This window comes from Triticum urartu, chromosome 7A, assembly GCF_056163025.1.
Source record: "Triticum urartu cultivar PI428250 chromosome 7A, HENAU_Tu73, whole genome shotgun sequence".
NCBI lineage: Eukaryota > Viridiplantae > Streptophyta > Magnoliopsida > Poales > Poaceae > Triticum > Triticum urartu.
Genome location: NC_141879.1, coordinates 463,742,415 through 463,749,426, shown reverse-complemented (window position 1 = coordinate 463,749,426; position 7,012 = coordinate 463,742,415). Strand labels below are relative to the sequence as shown.

Genomic DNA, 7,012 nt, shown 5'->3' with positions numbered 1-7,012 from the left:
TTGGTTGACGACAACCCAAAACCCAAGAAAATTGGAATCGGTGAGAAATAACAGTTGATGAAGAACCCGTAAGAAGTTATGCAGTTCCATCATATTCTCAAGATATCAGAGTGTAATACTCGACGGTAGATCAAAGTAAAGGTTGGACTGGTGCAATGATCTGCAGAAGACAAGTACTTCAACTTGTCCGAGAAATGGTATTATGGAGAAAATATGTTTGGAACCACGGTTGCAAAGGACCAAACCCCAAATATACGATGAACTTATATCAAGGGAACAATTAATTTTAAGAGAAGCTGCCATGATAAGATCTACATCGTGTCTATGGGCATGAACACAAGGTCCAAGGTCGACTCCCACTTTTTCAATGTATAACCTTCCATTCACCTCTCATTTTTTATGGAGTTGTAATGTTGAAATTTTATCTGGTAAATCACCATGAGAATATGACTCGTGAAAACTCTCGGGTTTGCACAGATTAGGGAAGGCATTGGCCCAACCCATCGGGTATCTTAGGAATATATGTTATAAAGTTCAGAAGTAAATAACTCAGCTCGAAAGCAGAGCATCGTTACCCATATCAGAGAATAGGATTTACCAATGGCATTCTGTATCAGGGAAAGATCTTCTCGAGGTTTTTGTATACAAAGGACACTGTCGGATGATAATTCAACAAAGGATTTGACGGTCTACAACGGAGCTGATGTGAGCATCGGCACACAATCAGAAGAAGAAACAATGCAAGGAGATCAGATAATAGAAACAATTGGCTAGTCAAAGCTCAAATGCAAAGAAATTATGAATTCCAAGACAAGGGATCAGAAGCAATGCTCTGATTAGGGATAGATAAGTTGAATAGCCTTAGGGGTAGAATTGATGGTAATTTGATTGGTCGAGATCCAGCACATGTTTAAAATGTCGTCTGAGCCGGAAGTATGAATTCTAGGTTCTGATTGAGGATTGCGGGCATTAGCAACATATTGAATCATCAGACTCAATATGATAATGATAAAGGATGCCAATAAGAGTACCAGACTTATGGGGTTATCGATAATGCAGGCAAGCAAGAATTTCAAGAGAAATAGGTTGCTGAGGATTTTCGGAAGATTGAATAGCATTTCAAAGACTTTTTTTAAATACATGAATAACTGGGGATGAGCGGATACTCAGTAAGTGCGAGGAATTATCCGTAGGGGTATTCATGTGGCAAGGAATGCAGTAGTCACAAAGTATTCTCTGATCAATAGAGAGAATTTCGGGGTATCTTGTAATAGTAAGATCGACGAAGAATGATTGTATGAATGAAAAGTGTATGTCGTTATCCATATGGGTATACCGGTAATTTGAAATTGAAAAAGGAAAAGGGTACAAGGGTCTCAAGCAGCATCGAAGAGTATCTTCAAAATCTTCTGGGCAGCATGTGATCATCTGTAGTAAGGGGCTCTCCAGTAGGAAGTGGTTACGAGATCCTAGAATTAGAATTAGTAAAATCATTTAACCCGAATAGAAGAGAGTTCAGAGTCCCAGAGTATAGACGAGGAGTAAAAGATCCTAATACCACACAAATGGTGACGTGGGCCTGTAAGACACACAACCATGTTAGTAAAAAGTTTTGTAATGTCTAGACTCGACTTCGGCCAAGGAGTGTGGAAGGGGATTCCTACAGGCAGTCGGCTCTGATACCAACTTGTGACGCCCCCGATTCAATCGTACACTAATCATACACGCAAACGTGTACGATCAAGATCAGGGACTCACGGGAAGATATCACAACATAACTCTACAAATAAAATAAGTCATACAAGCATCATATTACAAGCCAGGGGACTCAAGGGCTCGAATACAAGTGCTCGATCATAGACGAGTCAGCGGAAGCAACAATATCTGAGTACGGACATAAGTTAAACAAGTTTGCCTTAAGAAGGCTAGCACGAACTGGGATATAGATCGAAAGAGGCGCAGGCCTCCTGCCTGGGATCCTCCTAAACTACTCCTGGTCGTCGTTACCGGGCTGCACGTAGTAGTAGGCACCTCCCAAGTAGTAGTAGTCGTCATCGATAGTGGCGTCTGGCTCCTGGGCTCCATCATCTGGTCGCAGCAATCGAGTATAGAAAAGGGGAAAAGAGGGAGCAAAGCAACCATGAGTACTCATCCAAAGTACTCGCAAGCAAGGAGCTACACTACATATGTATGCATTGGTATCGAAAGGATTAATGGTATCATATGTGGACTGAACTGCAGAATGCTGGAATAAGAGGGGGATAGCTAGTCCTATCAAAGACTACGCTTCTGATAACCTCCATCTTGCAGCAGAAGAAGAGAGTAGATGGTAAGTTCACCCAGTATCATCGCATAGCATAATCCTAACCGATGATCCTCCCTGCGTCGCCCTGTGAGAGAGCGATCACTGGTTGTATCTGGCACTTGGAAGGGTGTGTTTTATTAAGTATCCGGTTCTAGTTGTCATAAGGTCAAGGTACAACTCCAGGTCGTCCTTTTACCGAGGGACACGGCTATTCGAATAGATAAACTTCCCTGCAGGGGTGCACCACATTTCCCAACATGCTCGATCCCTTTGTCCGGACACACTTTCCTGGGTCATGCACGGCCTCAGAAGATCAACACGTCGCAGCCCTACCTAGGCACATCAGAGAGGTCAGCATGCCGGTCTAAATCCTATGGCGCAAGGGTCTGGAACCATCGCCCATGACACACCTGCACGTTGCGAGGGCGGCCGGAAGCAGACCTAGCTTAGCAGTCGTTCCAGTCCAATCTGGCACGCGCCGCTCAGTCGCTGACGTCACGAAGGCTTCGGCTGATACCACGACGTCGAGTGTCCATAACTGTCCCCGCGTAGATGGTTAGTGCGTATAGGCCAGTGGCCAGACTCAGATCAAATACCAAGATCTCGTTAAACGTGTTATCTTGAAATAACCGCGAACGTCGACCACGACTAGGCCCACCTCTCTCCTAGGTGGTCTCAACCTGCCCTGTCGCTTTGCCACAAAAATCCACAAAGAGGGCCGTTGGGACAAAGGTCCTTTCAGCCCCCAATCCGTGAATCACTCGCGGGTGCTCCACGAGCCGACCCGACTTTAGTCACCACATGTATCATGTATAAAGTATATAGTGTATACCCGTGATCACCTCCCGAGTGATCACGGCCCGATAGTATAGCATGGCAGACGGACAAGAATGTAGGGCCACTGATGATAAACTAGCATCCTATACTAAGCATTAGGATTGCAGGTAAAGGTAACAACAGTAGTAGCAAGGACAGGCTATGCATCAGGATAGGATTAACGGAAAGCAGTAACATGCTACACTACTCTAACGCAAGCAGTATAGAGGAGAGTAGGCGATATCTGGTGATCAAGGGGGGGGGGGCTTGCCTGGTTGCTCTGGCAAGAGAGAGGGGTCGTCAACACCGTAGTCGTACTGGGTAGCAACGGCGTCGGTCTCGGTGTCTAGTGAAAGAAGAGGGGGAAGAAACAATAAATATCAGAGCAATCAAATGTAACACAAAGCAAGACGCGGCAATACGTTGTGCTAGGGGTGACCTAACGTAGGGATAGGCGACACCGGCGAAGGGGGGGACATCCGGGAAAGTATTCCCGGTGTTTCGGGTTTTCGGGCAGATGAACCGAAGGGGGAAAATTGTGTGTTCACTATGCTAGGGATGTGTGACGGACGAACGGACTGCGTATTCGGATTCTTCTCGTCGTTCTGAGCAACTTTCATATAAAAAAACTTTTTCATCCGAGTTACAGATTATTTTCTACAGTTTTTCAAAGATTTAAACAATATTTTGAAAATCCCTGAAATTTTGCTAAGTCTGAGAATTCGTCAGTTTTAACATCACTTAGCTGTTTTCAAAACGATACAACTATGGATCTGTACATCCTATAATTTGGTGACTTATATCAATTTTGACCAGTTTTCTGTGATCTACATGCTAGTATCAATTTCATCCATGATAGAAATCAATAGCTTGATCACCAACAGCTCTAAAGTAGCTATGAATATAAAGCAGTTTTCGGCTTTTCTGTTAACAGAACATTGAACTTTGTGATTTTTGTAGGATTTAAACCATGCATCAAAAGGATTTGGTCCAGTGGAATAAAATGAAGTTTGTCAAGTATACTTTCTACTGATATTTTCCATAGCCTTGTTAAGAGTTGTTTAACCGTAGTTTAGGGGCTGTCTAAAGGGTTACTCATAGTATAATTTGAAAAGCTAGCTAGCGCTACAATGCACATACCAAACACATAGCACACACACACTCGCACGGGAGCTCAGCCATGCCTGGTGTGTACGCACAGTCACTGAGGCCACGGCGGCCGAAGCTAGCAGCAAAAGGCACGGGAGCGGGCGTGGCCCGGCGTGCGTGGGCGGCGCAACACGCTTAGGCGGGCGCGGGCAGGGATGGCCGCAACACCAATAGGCAGCAGCGGCAGTACAAGCGGCGGCAGTGAGCAAAGTAGCAGCAGAGGAGTAGGCAGCAGCGACTGTAGTTGTGCGCGAGCAGCGGCGGCAAGGAAAGAAGCAGCAGCAGTGCGGCAAGCAACAACAGCAGCGCAACTAGCAGCGGCCTTGCAGCAGTAGCAAGAGAATCAGCAGAGCAGGGGAGCGAGCAGCGGCCGATGCCGGCGAGGCTGGGCGCATCTACGGGCTGCGGGAGCTCGGTTCTCACCGGAAGAAGCGCCAGAGGGCACGGTTCGAAGTGCGCGTGGATGCATTCGAACGCCGGTGCTCGCGCGCGATCAACGGAGCGAACCACATCGGTGGAGGTGATCTACAATGGCGACGGCGTCAAGCAGAGGCGGCTGCCGTAGCTCAGACTCGGTGGGTTCGCGGCCACGGCCTTGCGTGTGACGAGTTGACGGGCTGGACGGCTTCTACGTGATGCCATGAGCATGATGGCGTGCTCGGCTGGTCCGGGAACGGACGACAGCAGCGGTGACAAGCTTGGCAGCGGTGGCGAGAGCAACGACAATGGCGGCAGCAGCTACGAGCATGAATACGGACGGTAAGGAGAGGGGTTTCGAGCGGGATCTCACCGTGGAGCGCAATAAAGGCTCGTTGGGGGATAGTAGCTGCAGACGGCGCCGTCGATGAGGTTCGTCGGCGAGGCAGAGGAAGAAGACGGCGTCGCGGGCGACGCTGCGGTGGCTCCAGGCTCGGTCCGGTGGGCGCAGACGATGTAGACGAGCATGGTGGGGTCGTGGACGGACTAGCTGGGCTCGGGGGCGACGGGGAGCGTGAGGGCGACGGCGGCCATGGCGGTGCGGCTCGGGTACGCTCAGGGGAGAAGGAAGCGGCGAGGTGGATCTGAGGGGAGAGGGAGAGGAGTGAGGAGGGGAACCCGAGGTGGCGCGGCATGGCGATCTTATCCACCCGCCGACGACAGTGAGGTGGTCGGGGTCGACCCGGCTCAGCGCGCGCGCTGTTCAGTCGGCCGAACAATGTGCGTGGGGAAGGCAACAAAGGAAGTGGGGTTGGGCCGGCCGGGCCAGGTGAGCCGGTGGGGTGCTTCTTCTTTTTCCTTTTTTGTTTTAGTCTTTCTTTTTATTTGTTTTCTCTTTTTTGTTTTCTACTATAGTTTCATTTATTACAGTTTTATAAAATACCAAATTAGCACTTAAATTAGCATTATTCATATAGGCCACTGCCAAACCTGGTTTGGACCCAAAATAAGTTAGTTTAATATTTTATAATTTAATAAGCAATTAAATTGTTTTTTCTGCCACTGTTTTTATTTAGTTTAGGGCATTTAACATTTTGAAAAAGGTTGGCTCCAACACGAAAATTAGTTGGGGTTATTTTCTACATGATGAACATTTTAGTTTTCATGTTTGGGAAGTTTAGAATTTCACTTGTTATTTGAATTTCGAATTTGGATGGGACTTGATTCACCGCGAGATTAACAACAGTAACCGTGGTGACGTGGCATCATTAGCAGATGGTTACTGTAGATTAACTATTTGGGTGTCACATTCATGGCCATAGCTCCTGCTGAAACATGGGCAGTACGGAAAGCCTGCTGGAACTAGTCCCATGTGACAGTGTCGATAGGGAAAGTGGCTGTGAAATTCTCCCACCATGATACTGCGGGTCCGTCAAGCTGATGTGCGGCAAACTTCACCTTTTCCGCATCTGTGCATCATGCCGTGGTCAACTCTCTAACTGTCTTGCGGAGCCAATCATCTGCTACTATAGGCTCGGTGCTACTGGAAAACACCGGCGGATTCAGCCTAAGAAAACGGGCTAAGTGATCAACAGGTGGTGGTGGTGGGTTGTTGTTGTTGTTTCCCTGATTCTGATTCTGGACTAGCAACTGCATCAATGTGTTCTGCTGCTGGATCAACTGAATGAGCTTCGGTTGGAAGGTAAATCCGGGGTCACGTCTCGGAGGCATCTGATGGGTTTAGAAAAGATGAGATTTAAGAATAGAGAGGGGTCTAAAGAGAAAACACTACCCATATGCACATGAGGCAAAAGCAAACAATTCACTTCATTCAATCAAACAAGGGCATACAATCGGTCTAACTATCACAAAAGTGCTCGGACTATTATATTTACATGGTGGACTACTACTACTGTTGGGGTGGTCTACTACAAATATTCTTCGGTTGCAGACTCCATGATATCTGCTCCAGCTTCATCAACATAGTCATCATCACTATCATCTGGATCCGAGTCGGTGTCGTCGATGATGATGTAGTCTTCCGGGCGAATCTCCTTGGGTTCTTCGTCTTCTTCTACTGGTGTAGGTCCTCCCATGAATATTCCGATCTTCATTGTTAGGTCGGCATTCTTATCCACTAGTACTTCGATTTCCTCTTTATAATCTTCATGTGTAGCCTTGAGTTCTTCCTCCAGTTCATTGATTCTTGTCCTCGCCTTCTTCAGATCTATCATGTCTGCGCACATCTGGTTCTCCTGACATCGAATGTGCTGGTTTAACTCCTGGTTAAAAGTTGCAATTGATCTATCCTTGTTGATGCTGGTC

The 7,012-nt window shown here is 47.2% G+C and overlaps 1 long non-coding RNA gene across 1 annotated transcript; it reads right to left on the bottom strand.

The window, feature by feature from the left end:
- Positions 1-1,787: 1,787 nt before the first annotated feature.
- Positions 1,788-5,458, bottom strand: LOC147959959 (uncharacterized). Its single transcript, XR_015611918.1, has 3 exons — positions 5,061-5,458; positions 3,393-3,467; positions 1,788-2,088 (listed from the first exon to the last, which is right to left on the bottom strand). It is a non-coding gene; the product is annotated as an uncharacterized LOC147959959 (long non-coding RNA).
- Positions 5,459-7,012: the final 1,554 nt, after the last annotated feature.